Source organism: Tasmannia lanceolata, unplaced genomic scaffold (assembly GCF_043159265.1).
Source record: "Tasmannia lanceolata isolate RefF3 unplaced genomic scaffold, GAP_Taslan_0.1 ptg000006l, whole genome shotgun sequence".
Classification (NCBI taxonomy): Eukaryota; Viridiplantae; Streptophyta; class Magnoliopsida; order Canellales; family Winteraceae; genus Tasmannia; species Tasmannia lanceolata.
In genome coordinates, this window is record NW_027518683.1 from 8161454 (window position 1) to 8180840 (window position 19387).

The 19387-nt window shown below is 37.2% G+C and overlaps 1 pseudogene across 1 annotated transcript; it reads left to right on the top strand.

Moving 5' to 3' along the window:
• The first annotated feature begins 523 nt into the window (after nucleotides 1-523).
• On the top strand, nucleotides 524-13602 carry LOC143879530 (RNA polymerase II C-terminal domain phosphatase-like 4; annotated as a pseudogene). The gene is made up of 9 exons (XR_013251306.1): nucleotides 524-882; nucleotides 1525-1688; nucleotides 7418-7503; nucleotides 7674-7801; nucleotides 8187-8364; nucleotides 8910-9193; nucleotides 12335-12523; nucleotides 12610-12648; nucleotides 12943-13602. The product of XR_013251306.1 is annotated as an RNA polymerase II C-terminal domain phosphatase-like 4 (transcript).
• Nucleotides 13603-19387: the final 5785 nt, after the last annotated feature.

The window sequence follows — 19387 nt, forward strand, 5'->3', positions numbered from 1 at the left end:
TTTCATGTTGGAACAGATTTTAGGGCCTGACATATGCAGTTGCTTTAATTATCAAGATGTTTAACTTGGGTATGAGTAGTTTTGCAAGTTTCCTTCGATTACGAAACTCTCTCTTATGGAATTTTATAAATATAAGTTGCGTGGGTCTCTTTGGTTGTTTTACAGTTTTGATAAGCCAGAAAAGAAAAAGTTCTATGACATCAAAAGAGGAAAATGGGCTTTAGGAGAAGTAAAAAAAACAAGGTTTTTTTTTTTTTGCGTCTCTTCATGAAGAAGCACTAGCAACTAGGGAGCATTGGTGCTTGGATCCTAGACGGCACAGAGTACCAAGTTTGTGTCTCGTGTAATCCGGAGGGAATTTTGTATCTGCTTCTATAATCTAGTGAGTGCTTCTTGTAAACCTTTTAGTTTTCACATAGTTAAATCTTTTGAAGCCTTCTCCTGTGGATGTAGCCTCACATTGTGGTGAGCCACATATATCTGGTGTGCTTTATTTGTATTGATCTTACATTTAGCAGAAATTACCTCGCAGATGGTCTGTCGCATGTCAGAGCCAGCCACATAGGCTCACTTTTCTGCAGATTTTATCATCATTCACAAGGTGGCTGGTCTGACATAGAAATGCCTTTTGCGATGATAACAAGAAACACACTTTTGTGTTTGGACCTTGAACGGGTTCTATTTGGCAGGACTTTTTGCTTGATTTGTGCAACTAATAAAACATGGTAGTGCCAACATCACTCCTTTATTTATTTACAAAACTTCAAAATCCCTAGTGGACAAAAAACGAGATCGCGATCAAGCCCGTGATTTTTGTTCTCTTGATCGATCTCTACCACCTGTTTCTCTCCTCAAACATGGAAGCGAGAATGCTGTGACAATGTGAGTATGCTCTTTCCCACAACCCATCTAGGGTTTCCTTTTTTTTTCCACTGAACGTTCCTCAATGCAGAATCACGCATCAGATTTTAAGTTAGTTCGAATGAAAATTTTGGGATTTAAGTTAGAGAGGAAATAAAATTATCACTTTCATTAGAATTTGTTGTAGTTTGGGTGTTTGATGAAATGTTTGAAAGAGCTCCCACATTTAAGATTTCATAGCCTTATTTGTTTTACTTCTCTTCTGCATATGCCTTACCAATGCATTAGTTTGTATTCTTCTAGTATGGGTGTTTGATGAATTGCTTGAAAGAGATTTCTTAGGTTTTCTAACTCCTTTAGTTGGGAGAGTAATGACTTACTTCTAGTACCATTTTTCTCATTTTGAAGTGATTTAGTTTCTTTGCCAGCTCTCAATATAAGCTTGGAAAAGACATTAACTCTCCTCCTCCATTTCGTGCGTCCATTGCCCGGAACAAATAAAGCCCTTTTACCTTCCTAGCAATCTAAACCCTTGACGATGGTTTCGGGGAATTTATCTTTATTTCTAGTTTCCGCAGCCATCTTCAATAGATTTCACAGTTTGATTATGCTTTGGCAGTAGCTGTATCTAACATATTTTTTCTTTTTCTTTTTCATGATTAGGGAAGAGCTTTTGACATTCCAGTCATGAGTTTGGCGGCAGACTCCCCGGTGCACTCTTCAAGTAGTGATGATTTTGCTGCGTTTTTAAATGCCGAATTGGGATCAACTTCTTCTGAGGCGTCTCCTGATCACGATGATGACAATGATGATTTTGAAAAATTGAGGTATGTAGCCAATAAGTTCTTTAGCAGGACTGCCATCTTTCTGCCTTTTGGAATTCTCACTCTGTCTTTTCCTCACTCTGTAATTTTGTTCCTCCATATATCTCCAATTTTCAGCTTTATGAAATCACAAGAAATTTGAAATTAGATTCATGGGCTCCCTTAATGTTCTGTGGATTTCCACGACACCTTTCAGTGATTACCGAATGTTATTACTTATATATTTTGTGAAACTATAATTCCAAAGGGAGGGGGGCTCTTCTTTTCTATGACAAAATGAGAACTAGCCAGTAAAATGAGAAGTTTCCAGTCTTTTTATTTATTTATGGGGGGGGAAGGTAAATCTTTATTGAAGCAAAATAGCAAAAGCAGATACAGGGACAAGAAGTCCCAATCTGCTAAAAGGAGCAAAAACAGGCAACAAGAGAGCTTTCTAAGGTATGTGGTACCAATTCATATTGATTAAACTATATCTAGATGGTCCCCTTTTCTCAAGATCATTGGCATAACTGTTGGATGACCGGGGGGCGAGTTTAATCCTAACCTCAATTGCAGATGAATATCTCTGATCTGCAAGATCAGATTGTTGAATCTTCATTGACCATCTCTCTTTCCAGTCACAAAGGAAACTATGTTTTTTCGAGTCTTCTTCAGTCCATAAGAATCTGTCTAGCCTTTCTGAGATTTTTTTTTGAGAAGGGCCTTCACTTTAGCTTCATTTGAATTGGTATGCCCAATGGGACTGGAGAAAGCTTTAATAATATTCCCCTTATCATTTCTAACAGTTCCACTTATTCTAGCTTGACCTGGATTGCCTCTCGAGCTTCTGTCTAAGTTAAGTTTAGCGGTGTTGGGTGGTGGTGGGGTCCCCCTCACCATCTTCTTGATCAGCAGCATGGTTTTAAATTTCGGTTTCGGTACCTGTTTCGGACCTCACCGAAACTGAAATTTCGGCCGAAATCGGACGACATAGTAAAAATAATATTTTATTTATTACAAAATTTCGGCCGAAATTACTGAAATTTGGGTCGAAATTTCCTGAAAATAATGAAAAAAAAAACGAGATTTTTGGTCGAATTTCCTAAAATTTCGGACGAAATTTCGGAAAAGGTCGAAATAAAGTACCATTTCAGGTGTGTTTGGTTTCGGTTCAGTTGAAATTTAAAACCATGATCAGAACCGCTTTGTCCCAAACATCATTTTTCCATTTTCTGATATACAGTGCTGTTGTGAAAGTCCACTTGGGATCTAAAGCCTTGGCCCATAAGATTAACTCCAATCTTGTGTTCGTAATTATGGTCCCCACCCATTTTGATTTCCGCTCGAAAATTCTACAACTATGTTCCTTCCATAAGACCCACATCACTGCATAAGGCATCATCCTCCAAAGATTTTTTCCCCTCATTGTACTAGATTATTCAGACTCCAACAAGATATAAGATTCCCCATTTTTTTCTTGAAATACCCATTGCAGCCCATAGCATTTGAGCAACACAGCCCAAACAGTCCTAGAAAATCTGCAATGAATAACATATAATCGTCTGTTTCAGTGTGTTTACAACAGAGAACACTTCTGCTGGCCACCCTGATTTTTTTATCTTTTGGAGGACATCACACGCATTGATGTTTCTACCAGTGGTGGTCCAGCAAACGTCATTACACGAGGAGGAACCGGGGCCTTCCAAGTTAAGGCCCAGCAGTTCGTAGAGCCCAAGGCTTGAATAAGGACTTTGAAAAATGACTTAGCTACAAATTTCCGTTATTTATATTATAAAGGGGAATGATCATGTGTGAGTTCACATCTATTGAGGAAACTCCATATCATAGTTTTAAAACTCCCCCGTGTCATTGTGGACTCCCTAGAGTCGACTCCCTTTTACCTTGGCCATGTTCTGAGTTTTGCTGCCGCATTCTGCGTTTGCCCTACAGAGTCAATAAATTTTTTTTGACTCTCCTGAATTATGGCCGCGTCAACCGAGTACTTAGCCACATCAACCGAGTACTCGACCGCGTCGACTAGGATTTTCTTCAGCAGCGTTTTGAAACACTGTTCCATATGAACTATGAGTGAATCTTATCACCATCCAATATTAGATCAAAGTGATCAGAAGTGGGACTCATGTGCTTTGACTGACATCGTATGCATTGATGTTGCTCTCAATGGTGGTCCAGCAAATGCTGCAACACGAGGAGGAACTGGGGCCTTCCAAGTTAAGGCCCAATAGTTAATAGATCCCGAGGCTTGAATAAGGACTTTAAAAAATGACTAAACTGTAAATTTCACATTCTTTATAGTATGAAGGGAAATGATACTGTGTGAGTTCACTCCTATTGAGGAAACTCCATTTGGACTCTGGGTGAATCTTATCACCGTCCAATACGAGGGCAAAGTCATCAGAAGTGGGGCTCATTTTTTAGTTTACTTTTTAGTTCAATTGGATTGAGATGGGTCTGTCATCATCACCATTCATTCTTGATCGGTACCTCCTGGTTCATATTACTACAATAAGTATCAACAATTAAATAGTATTATGTAGCAAAATATAAATGAATTCTTTAGGAGGGGATATTTGATTCCATTTGGTCATACTTTTGTTTCATGTGCTTCACAAAAGAACTGCAAGTGCATTTCAAATTTCAGTACATATAAAACTCTTCTGTTCAGTGAGACATTCCTATTTCACAGATTATGTTCAGACAGTGGTTGGGAGTCCCCATGTGCTCACATCCACCTTGTCATTGGTGAGATATTGTGGGGCCCGTGAATGATTAGAGACCCCTCACGAACCAGTCTCTCCCGTCTCCCATCCTTGGTTGCATCAGCGGGAGTATTGGACCTTTTTTTGGATTCGGACTTGGATTTCCAAATAGTCCTTATCATGATTGTCACACTGGTAAGCAAATGTGAGAAGCAAGGGGGGCAAAACGTGGGAGCTAGACGGGTCTGGAAGGAGATTTGCTCAAGGAAAAGGTTGAGATGTTCTACCCCAAATGGATTCCCTCTAGATCTAGGTTGGATGAAGTTAAATTTTGAGGGATCAAGCATTGGTAACCCAGAACCGGTAGGAGTAAGGGGAATTGTCAGAGATGAGACTGGATCCACCTGGTGTGCCTTTTTGGGCCCCATAAGGGAAAAGGACTCCAACGAGGCAGAAGTAAGGGCGGTGTTGTAGATAATTAGGACCACGGACACGGTATAGATATGGGTAGGCTAATTGTGGAGGGAGGCTCCGATCGCACCTGTGGAGGTTTGCGGACTTGATTGAAGCCATTCTAGATCAAGTGGAGGGGTATCTGGTTTGTTTCCAGCATGTTTGGAGATCGACTAATTGCGAAGCCGATCTGCTCGCCCTACCTGGAGTTGATAGGACGGGATTAGAAATTTTTGGCGCACTCTCCCCTTGATTTTTCTAGTTTGCCATACTTTGTCTTGTAGTTTGTGTGCTTTTTCTTGTTGTACCGATCATCTCGATCGCGGGGTGGTGCAAACCTAGGGTTCGTTTACTTTCTAGGAATTTAGGAGCATAAGATGGGGTATAGATCAATAACAACAACTTACATTCCCAAAACAGTTTAAACAAAGCATAATAATCATATTCCCCAAAACAGTTTAAACAAAGCATAATAATCATATTCAGTTATGATATTCATAGAAATTCATCAAATAGAAGGTAATTTAGCCCAATGTATGTTTCAGACATAAAGTTCATAAAGAAGACAGCCAGCTAGCAGAAAAATAAACAAGTCTCAAATAAGGTATCACAAAATCAGATCTATGATATAAACTTAACTATGGCCCAATCAACATCTAATGGAGGTAAGGGAATGATGGTGGATGATGTACTCAGGGTAGGATGATATGGATAGGGTAATCAGGGAAAATAAAGTTGTAAATCTGATGAAAAAGGTTTAGGGGGTAGTGAATATAGGAGAAAACTGCTAAAATGAATAGAAAACGATCCATACATGGGAGTGATGTGTCGGGCTTCGTGCCTTGATCTCCCGTTGCATGATGAGTCCAATAAAGGAGAAAGAAAGATAGACTGAGGGATAGAAGGACTGATCTTAGCCTAGATACGGTGAGATGCACGAAAGAATACTCAAGATCAAGAAAGATAAAGATCATCGAGATCAAGATCAAGAAACGATCATGATTAGGGAGAGAAAGAAAGATCAAGGTCAAGAAAAGAAATGAAGATCAAGATGCATAAAGGATCTGGATCACGATCAAGATCAAGAAAAGATCAGGAAAATATACGAGATAAAAAAAGGAAGGAAATTAACGAAGAGAAAATATTGTGGGTAGGCAAGTAGAACAGCTTATAAATCCAAACCGTAAGGGGGGTATGAATGTAGAATGTAAGAGGGAAGAAAGCTATGATTTGTGGACACGGACATGAATGTCGCATGTCGACACGGACACGAAGTGTCGGACACGGCAAATCCCCAAAATTTAGAAACGGGGACACAGCTAAAATAGAAAGTATATATAATCTTGATTTATGTATATAGATTTGTGTGCTAAGTTTCAACACTAATATGGGGTGTCCAAGAGGGCTAACCCCTAAAAATCTAGAAATAGTGGCACATCCATACACGTACATACATATAAAGTTACCGGCACTTCTAGCGGACATTTAAAAGTGTCGAAAAGAGTGTCGACACGTGTGGACACGGGTGTCGTGTCGGACACGACACGACACGTGTGTCAACAATAAATTCAAAGTGTAGGCCAAATCATAGGAAGAGAGGTTATCAATATAGGATGTAAGAAGGGAGAAAAGGGAAGAAGTCGTAATAGAGGAGGGGAGGTGTGAAGGGGAAAAAGATAGTAAGAAGGATAGAGAAACGAGAAGGGTGACAATACCTTACGGTTGGGAGCTCTTTGAGCTTTCTTCAAAACGTCAAAATTCCTCTAGGGCTCCCTCCATCAGGTTTTTTATATGGCCACTGAGGTGTCATTTTCCAAGATTCCTATTTACTAAAAATAGTAAGCCTATAAAAAGGGCGGCCCAGTGCTTTTATCTAAAAGGGTAAAACACTCTTATGAAAAAATAATTACCTAACTAGGAAGCTTGCTCTTAAGTAGTCTTCACTATATTTATGTGATTTCTTCCATTTGTGCTTTTTTTGAATGGTATTTCTTCCATTTGTGCTAGTTGTAGTCTATCCGTTGTGTGCCAAAATTGACATTCTAGCTTCTGATTGAAATGCCAAATTGACCTTGTTATGAGGATTGTAGGCGCGTCGGCGTCGCAAACCCGTGGGGTCCAATAAGTGGATATTTGCCCAATAAGTAGTGTAATTGACTTTTAGGGATTTTTTTCTATGTTGTTTAGATTTAGGGATTTTATTTCCATGTTATTTAGATTTAGGGATTTTATTTTCATGTTATTTTATTGATTTTTTTTCCATGTTATTTCGATCGCCTATATATGAGGGCCTCATATAATGGGACAATTCAGCTTTTGGAATAAGATTGATGATTACATATTTTCTCCCCTATTTCATTTCTTCCCTCTTCCCTCTTCTTCTCCTTCTTCTTCTTCTAGTCTTCTCCTATTTGTCTTCTCTTCTCTTCTTTCTTCTCTTTCTCTTCCCCAGGCCTGCATCTCCTTGTTAAATTACATGAAAAATATTACTACCATCACTATGTATTTATTGTATATACCATTGTGTCTTTTTGTTGATTATGTAAATTTGGAACCTTCAAATTTTGAATGGAATTGCAGGATTAAAAGGCGTAAAGTGGATAAATTGGAAGATATAGATGAGCTTCAGACATCAAGTACAGTTGGAGACATGCAGGAAAAATTAGGTGCCCTTGTCTAACTCATTGAGATATCCATTCTTAAATTCTGAACCTCTTTCAAAGTATTTATTATGATTGAATATAAATAAGATAGGCACAATTTATGGATACTGCCATACTGGGCATCTGGGTATTGAAATACTGGCAAGCATTATTTAGTGAATTTTAATGTGCAGGTACTTCGCAGGCATCTGTAAATAAGAAAATATGTCCCCCACATCCAGTTTTATTAGAGAATTGTGCATAGGATGTGACCAACACAAAGATGATGATTCTGGTGTTGCATTTGGATACCATACATAAGGTATAATTTGTAATGCTATGCAGAACTTGATCCCGCTTCATTTTTTTTTCCAAGAGAATGCCACAATGCCTAAGCCTTGAGTGGGGAGGGGCACTTTGCGAAAGCCGTCTACTGAGGGAGGCCACGGGATTGGGCCCCATCAGTTTATCATCGAACATGTTTCAATCTGATTGAGTGTGCTTACCTATGCTCCCTCCACCCTCCATCCCACCCTGAAAAATAAGATAAAAAAATAATAATGCTAAAATTAATTTCTCCCAAGTATCTGTAGTCAATAGTCATCATTTTTTTTTTCATTGGGTGGGATATCCCTTTTGACTAACTAATGTATTTTGCGGATGTAATTTGACTTTGATAATTTGAGGAAAGTGACCGATGTTTGTAGGATTTAAAGCTTGGTGCAGAGGAAATTGATCGGTTGTGTCGAGCAGATTTGAAGAACTTGTTACGTGATAGGAAGCTTTATTTGGTTCTAGACTTGGACCACACTCTGCTAAACTCAACCCGGCTCACAGAGGTCACAGTTGAGGAAGAATATTTAATAAGACAAGCAGATTTGCAAGGTACGATTGACATTCAATTATCATACTTTTCCCATGGTATTGTTTACTTCTGTTGCTAGGATATTTTTTTCTCATGAAAGCACAAATAACACTTTTGATTTTTTTAAAGTGATTGAAACACATCTGGTCTTTCTGAAATGACATAAAATTTAGTGGTTTATGAAAATGTAATAAACTTCTCTCTCTCTCTCTCTCTCTCTCTCTCTCTCTCTCTCTCTCTCTCTCTCTCTCTCTCTCTCTTCCAAATAATCTGCATCAATGCACTGCAACACGTTTAAGATCTCCAAAAGTATCTCAATTTCTTTCACTGCAGAATTCAGTCGTGATATCTTTTGCTGCTACATGTTATCTAGCCTAAAGAACCTTAACATTTCCTTATTTCTTATGCATGAAATATAAAGCGGAGAGCTCTCATGTTTCAAATAATGTTAAATCTAGATGTTGTTCCAATATAGTTTTGCTTTATGTATTAATTCATATGCAGTGAAGTTCTTTGCGGATTTTATGTACTTTCTTATCCATTTAACATTTGCAACTTTGGGCAGATGATTCTGACCTATTCAAATTGGACAATATGCACATGTTTACAAAACTAAGGCCCTTTGTTCGCACCTTTCTGAAAGAAGCGAGTAATATGTTTGAGATGTATGTATACACGATGGCAGATCGCTCTTATGCACTTGAATTAGCCAAGATCCTTGATCCAGAAGGAGCATATTTCAGTTCTAGAGTAATTTCACAAGCTGATTGCACCCAAAGACATCGGAAAGGCCTTGATGTGGTGCTAGGGGATCAAAGTGCCGTAGTGATTCTTGATGACACAGAGATGGTAACATTTTCAATTAACCTGCTTAAATTCTGCTGACAGACTATTTGCTGGTTATCGTTTTAGTTTGTATTTTCTTTACTAGTAATGTGATTGGGTAGAATCAGTGTTTTAAATGCCGGTTTTGGGTATGCATGCCGGTCGTCATTGAACCAGAAATATGTCAATTTTATTCATAGATTTCGGTGAAAATCTTGTAAAATCACATAAGTTTAGGGAAATGCATACCAATGATAAAAATTTAAGATAAAACTTCATGAAATGCTAGAGTAAGCACAAATACACGGGCAAGACAACCATTCATAATTGTTTAACAAGATCAAACACTTAATAACATGTGTTGTCGCTCTCGCGCATGTATGGATCATTAAGGTCCATTCTAAACTGAAAATGCTAACCAGATATGCATATGCTTCAAATAAATTCATAGTGCAACAACAAAGCCACTCCATTCATTATTTTTATCAAGAAAGTACAATGTAATTAAGGGGTACCATATAATAATGGAAATTTAAAGGATTTTCTAACAAGAAATAAAATAATTAATTTTTGAAATGAAACAATAGTTCTAACTCTATTAATCAGTAGATTGGACAAGAATAATTCACATAAAAAAAATCGAAGCTAACATGCATAGATATGCTAAGTTTTTTCAGAAATATAGTTTTTCTTATATTAAATGATTTTCTAATGGAAATAAATAAAATGAATAATTTTTAAATAAACAATCTGACTTCGTCAATCGGTACATCTGGCAAGAAAAACTCAAATATAATAAAATTGGAAGTTAACATGCATATATGATTAGTTTTTATTCAAAAATATATTGTTTTTCAATTATAAATATTCATAAAAAAATTCATGCACTAGTCCATGTGCAACTGCATTAAATCAACAATTAGTTGATGCATTTGCACCATGATTGAAGAAAGACAAAAATAAGCAAAAAACCAATAAAATAAGTTGCCCAGCTAAAATGTTAGTTCTCTATGCACTTTGGTCGAAATTTCGACATGTTCATTGAAATTATGTAATATTCATATTATAGTGGTACAGTTTTGGTCTACATGAGCAAAACATTAGCTGAAATCTATACATGTCGAATGAAGGATTTCGTTTCGGTGGGAATAAAATGGGAAGATTTTGGTCATTTCATGTTTGTTTTGGCTGATATTTAGCACCATGAGTTGACTTCGGTTATGATTCTTGATTGGGTGGGGTTGCATTATAGTTGTCAATAAAGAGAGTCCAAAATTCTAGTTATGTTGTATCCACTTGATGTCCTGTTTGTTTGGTAAAGTTTTGACCTACTTTATTTTGTGTCTGTCCTTAATTTTTTCTTGAAAATGTTGAGATGCAATGCGTGAAACGTGAATATTTAAGCATGTTTTTTTATCTATATGAAGATAAGCTTGTTTAGACATGGAGATATCATGCTAAAAGTAAGAATTATTCATTCAGGAAAAAAATGCAAAGAGTTAATTGCTTGAACTAGAATATTTTATTCGACTATCCTTTTTATCTCGCACCTCAACTTCTAAATCCTTAAGATTAAATTCACTTTATATCCTTTTGCATTTGTGCGTGTAAATGCCATGCATCGCACGCAAGGATGTGCATATCTTCAAATATAATATAGGTTCTGCGATGGCATTGAAATGACATGGCGAAATATCATCGTGAAGTATATACTCATCCATAACTCAAGGCGGTTGGTGAGGTGGGGCATTTTCCCTGTCCAAAGTTGCACTTTGCAGTTCGAAGTGTTCAACCATTTGCTTTTTAGGGAAGATGCCTCAAGGTGCATTACTTCCCTTGCGCTTGCTTTGAAGAAAGCTACAAGCTGTAGCTTTAAAAATGTTACTTTGACGTAGCTTGTGCAATTCCATGTGTGAAACTTTACATGAGAGAGAGGTGTTTTGCTTTTGTTTTTTGAACGATGAAATTTTATTAATGAACAGGGCGAACCCTGTGACTGAGGTGGTCAGCTACAAGAGAAACAAGAGAGATACAAGAAAAGAAAAATACAACACATAGTCAAATGAAAAGGACCAACTATGGTGAGCTTTTACTCAGTTGGCCAGATCTAGTAGCTGAATCGACTCCCAGCTTCACCTCGTCACGGGTTGGAGCATCTGCCTCTGAGTTAGCAGACCGCCAAACATGGGTGATTGTCATGCTATGTCCCTCCCACAAGTGTCGGGTCTCCTCAATAGCATCCGCAAATCTCCACGGATAGCTGATGCCCTCCATTAGTCATCTGTCTATATTGAGAGAATCTCCCTCAATGATCACCTTTTTTAGCTGTGTTTGGTCCATGAGCTTTACACTATAGAGGATTGCCTACACCTGTACCTTGTAAGAATCTTTGATCCCTGAAGGACTAGAGGAAGTCCAAATCAGGTTCCCATCCGCCGATATTAGAAGGCCACCAATACCTGCCGGGCTGGGGGACCAACTATGGCGTTTTGCATTAGAAAAAGCATATAAAGTCAGATTCAGCCTACTTCTCCAATTGTCCTTCCTCTATATCAGGCGGGATTTATGTGAGCTAGTACTCTTTACTCGAGCTTGATGGACCATTCTTTGGTGAATTGATCAATGGGAGTAGGTCGTCTTTCTTGAGTTTTGTAGAATTTTGCTGGTATTAGTTGGAGGCATGACTGGCATAATGCTATAGAGTTACGTTACTGCAGAATTTTCTGCATGCATTTTGAGTTTGTGCAGTGATATATTCATCTTGGAAGGTAAATCTTCAGTCATGGAGGCAAAGATGATGGACAAACTTTTAGCTTCTAGGAAACATATATAAGAGAATTGAATTATTGAAATAAGAAGCTTCTCTCTATCTGATGTAAGAGATGGGAAATTGTTATTTTGAGAGTTTTGAGGACTGATAATTTAAATAAAAAGATGGCAGACAAAAATTTCAGGAAAGCTGTGGGTGTTGATGCAAATTTCTAATCTATGTTAACTTTTTGGGGATTGCTTTTTTTTTTTTTTGAATGATGACTTTTTGGCCATTATTATTTCATAAATGCGATAAAAAAGAAAGTATTACTTCGCTACTACTTTTACCATACACTTGTCTCCAAATTCTTCACGACTTTGTTCTCTTACCAACTCCATGGTTTCATTGTTTAGGTCTGGGAGAATCATAAAGAAAACCTCATTCTGATGGAAAGATATCATTTCTTTGCTTCAAGTTGTCATCAATTTGGGTTCGGTGGAAAATCCCTATCAGTATCGAAGAGGGACGAAAGTGAGACTAGCGGCGCTCTTGCAAGTGTTCTTAAAGTTCTCAAGCACATGCAACAAATTTTCTTTGATCCGGTTAGTTTCAGGACTAGTGGTTTTCTTGTTCAGCTTGGTTTAACTACCTGCTACTTCGATTTCACTTTTTGGGTGGCTTGTTACAGGACCTTGGTACTGATATTGCGGGCAGAGATCTGAGAGAGGTACTTGCATTGCTCCTTTTCCACTGCTCCTACCTAATATGTAGATGCTTTCTCTTACGTTCCACTTTTTTCTCACTACTAAAAAAACAAAAATAGTAAAATTTTGTGTCACATGATGCTTTGAATCTCAGGTACATGCAGTGCACTTATACGGTGATTGGGGCTGTTGATTTGGCGAGCCACCATGTGGGGTTGGCAAAGCTTGTAAATTAGAGCAATGCATAGCTTACTTCTAGTTTGCTAAACTAATTATTAATAATACTAACATGCCCAAATGTTGGATCATATTTGTAGGTGCTGAAAACAATTCGATATGAAATCCTCAAGGGTTGTAAATTAGTTTTTAGCCATGTATTCCCGACCAAATTCCCTGGCGAGCATCACCCGCTTTGGAAGATGGCGGAACAGTTAGGTGCCACTTGTTACACAGATATCCACCCATCCATAACGCATGTGGTCTCGATGGACATGGGAACCTCCAAGTCACGGTGGGCAGTGAAACAGAAGAAGTTATTGGTTCACCCACGATGGATCGAAGCATCCAACTATCTATGGCAGCGACAACCGGAGGATCAGTTTGCAGTTGTCAACTTTGAAGGCTAGTAACAATACATACCTTACAAAACGCTTTTCGTAACTTACTAACATGAAACCACATCAAATTTTGCTTGTTTGGGTAAACCAGAAGTCCTAATTATGGAAATGCTAAAACGAAAGTCACGTTTACAGTCTGGCCAAATGCCCGGTGAGAACACATTCAGCGGATGATCCTAGGCCCTTGATCCGTCAAGCCTTATTTTGGGTTCTTCCAAGATAGGCTATATCAACTGTAGATTTTTGTAGTCCTTGATCTTACTCATGGGATGTCTTTTTGTAAGAATTTAGAATGTAACTGCGTGGAGGTTAATCCTAATAACTTCTATGGCACACTGTAGCTATTTGCTTTCTTGCTGCTACTGATCTTTGTAAGTATGCTAGGTAATGGTTGACAAGAAAGTGCTTCCTGAAGTGGTCCAATATTCTGCATTCTTTATCTTGACAATTGGATGGTATAATATACTTGTGACCGTTATAGCAGATTCTATTCTCCTGAGTCGATCTGTAAAGTGCATGGAGACCTGATAAAGGTCTTGAAACAAACTAATACCTGTTCAACTGGACTTTGTATTGGGAATAAAGAAACTAAGGAAAGATAAGAGGAAGTTAGAGCGAACCAGTTTTCAAACTGTTCTCCGATGGGCCAGGGAGTAGTGTGTGTGTGTGGAGAAGAGCGAGAAGGAAATTTTTGTTATTGATGGCTGTTCTCTTCATCATGCACTGGTTATACATGTAACAACATCAGTGACACCTATATGGCTACCAGAAAACTCCCTTCTTTCATGCTTGTATTAAGACTCTATTCGTTTGGGATTTCTAGAATTAATTTTGAGTCCAAATTGCTGATATATTCACAAAAGGGCTCTCTCCAAAGTGATTTGATTTATTTGGTAGAGAAGCAAGCTAACTACAACGTGCTTCCCTTGGGGGAGGTCTGATTATTCGTGTAAACTGATCAATGCCCAATATGTAATAATCTAATAGAAACATAGGAATATATTTCTAGGGATTTGCTAGGGACCGGACGAGCTGTTGCATGAGAGAGCACCCACATAAGATGAATTAAATGAATAAGACGAAAAGCCTATTTGGCTTCTCTCTCGTGCAACAGCCGGTCTGCGAAATGCCTTTTGTGATGGTCCCTTGAAAATCCCATATTTCTATGGCTTAATGATATTGGCACTACCATGTTTTGATCATTGTATTCACTCACCTTGTCTTTTCCTTTTAAATTATGTTCTAAGAGCTTTTTTGGGAATTGTGATACCCTTTCACAACTAGTTAATAAGTAAAAGACAAGGTGAGTTATTGCAATTATCAAAACATGCATATATCAGCGGCCTATTTCTATTAAAACAGTACACAAGATAAAAATGTATTCACGTGTTCATCTCTTACTATCTTCTTGTTTGTGAAAGAATGAATCCCTTGTTATTCAAGTTTTATTTTCGTCATTTTAATTGTACTTTACTTTTTAGGTATTTTAATTTGACTTGATTTTCGTATCATTAGAAAGATTTTTCAATTAGCTCGAAATTACACAGCTTAAAGTATATTTCAGTTTTGCTCTGAGAAAACGAAGTAAATTCAATCTCCTAGGAGACGGTGATAGAATTATCTACTCTGCAATTACCAAATTGTTCCACCATGAGATTACTGCAATTGTAAGGAGTCACAGGACCCTCACGTCATGGCTTGGATCCGACCCCACTGGCATGGGCACCAAACTAACACGGATTTCTGAGAAGTCTCTCACTACTAAAGCAACACTATGCCAACAATAATTGAAATGGCTTCAACAAATAAATATTTGAAATTTAAAGTTTGATGCCTTTCCATCATAAAATTGTCTCGCCTTCTTTCATTGCTCAAGTGCTCCCACCAACCACGTACTCAGTTTTGGCCTCTTTGAGCAAATTCATCTCACTTTTCAAAAAGAAATATGTCTTGTTTCAAGTTAGTTAGAAGGGTTATATCGGCCGTCAGATTATCTGTAAAGACAATATTTTTGGAGGAGGTGGGCCCATGGACCTATGAATAAATTAATTCATTGTAAAAGATAAAAACAAGTTATATTTCCAATAATCTTCTTTTATTACAATATTTTTGGGGCAGTGATAAATTGACTCCCCAAATTGATAAATCGACTCCCCATGTGTCTTTCTCTCTCCTCCAGGTTAGAGAGAGAAAGAGGAGAGAGACATGGGGAGTCGATTTATCCATTTGGGGAGTCGATTTGTCCAGTTGTTGCGCATGTCTCTAAATAAAAAAAATCCCTGCAGAAAAAGAAGAAAGAAAAAAAGAAAAAGAAATTATTGCAATAAATTAAAAATGGTAAAGTAGCTAGCTACACGTGGCACGTGTGTGGGCTTCTGTATGAATATTTTCAAAATAAATTTATATTAAAATATGAAAATATGAAAATCTGAAAATATTTTTTTGATCCAAAAGACACTTGTTTCTTGAAAGGGAGTTTTTTTATTTAAAAAAAAAAACACTTATTTTAAATGAAAGGATATTTTCATGTGTTATGGTGTGAAAGGGGTTGTTTTATTATTAAAAAAAGAGTAAAGCTAGTGCGACTGAGAGTAAGACCGAGCAGGGAACTGAACAAATGGGTTGTTGCCACAACATCACAAGTGGACGTAAGCACCCTTAGGTTTAGGAAAATCAACAAATGTAGATTTGTTTTCCACACATGCCACATTCTCATTGTTGGGCTCTCCAATCAGTATTACTCTCGGTCATCATATCATTTTCCTTAAAAATTTACTTAGTTTAAGTGAAAGGGTATTTCCATGTGAAAGGTTGCCTTCTTGTGTCTTTTTATTATTATTTTTTGATATCAAAGAAGGTTCAGTGTCTCATTTCAAAGCAATCTTAAGAAATAGTATAGGATTCTAGATTTGTGTTGTCTCTTGTCCTCGTCTGTTCCATCACAGTGCATGCATACTGGTTCGCTATTAATCTTGGGTCAGTCCTTGGCGGATAGTTATGGTCACTAAATCCTCGAGACTAGGAAAGAAAAGTCTTTAAGATAAAACTTTAATCGGCTTGCATTGCCCGATTATCTTATACTATATCATGATTTTTTTTTCTTCATTTTTGTGCGATAGTCGGTAGCTAGTGTTTCTTGCTTTGATCATTTGTATCTCTGCAATTTGACCATTTAACATACCAATTAGTCTCAACATTCATGATTATCCTTCCACTTGGTAACTAAATAATATATATAGAGACATGCCACGGACACTAATAATTTTGGTTGTCTGTTTTGGCCACTATGATTCTATGAAGCGAATTTGAAAATATGCGATTTTTGTCAAAAGCCCTCGAGGATATTTTGTAATATTTTAAAAACTAATGTGAAAGTTTAAATATTCTTAATAAAATATGTAGTTTTTAATACTCTCTTTTAACCATTAAAGGTTTTTAATTAAGAGGTTGTTTCACCTCCGTCTCGTGGCCTAAAATTCCTTTTAATCTCAGCCATTCACGTAAAAGTGAAAGGAAGATTTTTAGGTGATACTCTTTCTTTTAATTCTTAATAATTATATACTTAGAAAAATTAAATGATATTTTCACCTCCTTTTCCAACATTCCCACCCATTTTGTTTGTCTTTTAAAAAAAAAAAAAAAAACTGGATACATCGACTGATTGATGCCCCCTTTTCTTTGTTTTTCAGTAAAATCTCCATTTTCAGGAACAGACAAAGAGAACAGATTGGAAATATTGGGAAGGGAGTAAAATAGTAATCTACATACGAAGAGTACCGACACGGGTACCTGTCTATGACAATTACAGAAAAAAACTACCGAGAAGAGATAAAGATATATGACAATGACGAAAAAACTACTTTATATTACTCATGCAGGACACTTGCAAAATATTGACGGATTCCGGGCACCTGAAGAGGAACAACAATTATGAAAACCTCTATCGATTGGAGGGTTAGGATCAGCCTATATCGATTGGAGGGCTAGGATCAACCTATGAAAATGATTTTACGGGCACACCTAATTGATGTTGTGTTCCATCACATGGACGGTTTGGATCAACCTATAAAGCTACATAATTTCTATCTTACCCCCCTCCTTTATGCTTTTTTAATAACAAATCTATAGGGTGATCTTAAACATCCGATTTAAGAGGAACAACATATTATGGAGACCTCTATAGATTGGAGGGCTAGGATCAGCCTATGGAAATGATTTTTGGGGCACAACCTATTTATGTTGTGTTCCATCACATGGACGGTTTGGATCAACCTATGATGTGGTCCGTACAATTCTTTGTAGGCCCGTGCGATGCACGGGGTTTTTTACTAGTATATATATATATATATATATATATACAATTTACAAAAGATTTCTACACTTGCTCTCCCTTAAGCCTTTACCCTTGAAGCTTCTCTCTTAACTTTTCCTTGAAGTTCTTAAGCTTACTATCTCTACAACATCACTCCATATTTGTAGACTCAATAGACTCCTGAAAATAGCAAATACATTAAACTATAGTTGTAGTTCCCATGAGTCATCTAGGAAGTCTAAGCACTACATAGGAAATTCACATTTGACTCTATGATAAAACTAGCTACACTAAAAGGCTTACATTTTCCACGCATAATAAATAACCTTGAAGACGAAAATGACTTTTCATAAACCCATGCACATTAATTTTGATTTACCATTTCCAATATCTAGACTGTTAAAGTACACGTCCAAAATGACCATGGAGGATTTGCATATGAAATCGTTCCCACATAAGTTCAGCTACCTAATAAAGACTTTCTACACCTTCAAAAGTCTTGCAATCCCACATGATGGTATACGTTACAGTCATGTTGATTAACTCTGTCCACATTTTCAAAATCTACACGTTTCCACTCGTCAGGTATCTCTCATCCAATGGGCAATCAAAGTGAGCTGAGCAGTCTTATTTATTTATATTTTAGGCATGACCGGGTTAGGTTCATCTACTGTTCGCATATCTTATCTCTTCCCGTGTTCGCCCTTTTCGTGTCTTGAATTTATGCTCTCATTCATGTTCTCTTATCATTATCACTTTCTTTGTCATCTAAAATATTTAAAAGTAAAGGGATAAGCTATGATAGCAGATACCTTGTCCAAGAAATCTTAGATTATGTATAAGCTTATGAAATAGAAACCAATCAAACCATTTAACTTTTGCTCAATTGGAGAGACTTGGAGGATTGCTTTGCAGTGGGACACGTCCTGAGAAGGTCCAAACTAAACGAAGAGACATATTTTCTGTTTGTTTACCCTGTAATCTCAATATCTTATTCATTTCAAATAAAATTTTATTTTATCAAAAAAATTGCTAAAGCATCATGTATTAATATGTTAATTTTTTTTAAAAGGGGGGTGTGGCTATATCAATTCCATGGTCTGATATTTTCATATCCCTTGTTTGATATTTCCACACCCCCTTGTTTCCTCTTGATTTTAGTGCGTTGCGAAGCCAAGTTTTGTTCATAAGTTTGTCACCTCTTCATTTTAATTAGTCTTGTGATAGGTTTTTGGGAATTGTAATAAATTTTTGGCAGTTGTTTAAATAATAAAAGACAAGATGAGTTAGTGCAATTATCAAAACATGGCATCACAAGTCTTTTCTTCATTAAATTTCTATTTTAATTTTTTCCATTCCGTCTGTAGAGGAATCGATCACAAGAGGATGTCGATTCTAATCCTTGATTCATGCAATCCAAACACAGGCTTATTGGATGAGATATTGAGCCCTTGATTCATCAATTCTTATTTAAGGTTTTGCTAAGAAAAATCAGACCTTTGACTTTCACCAGAGGGATTTTCTTAAGAGGGTGTGACTAACATCTAGGGGATATCTTATCATATATTACCCTTCGAAAGTGATAATAATACGAAATCACGAAAGCTAAAGTGGATAAGAAATGAGAGCAGTAGAGGAGCCAAGTTAGCTACATCGAATAAAACTAAGTAGGAAGTCATGCCATGTGTTAGTTACGTGGCTGACACGCACAACCCCACATGCATGGACCACTAACACGTGTGACTTTTGGAAAGACCGAGGAGGTCAGTTTCAGTTTTATGGGAATGGAAGGATCATGGTAGTTACTAAAGAACCCAACGTGGAATTGCATGA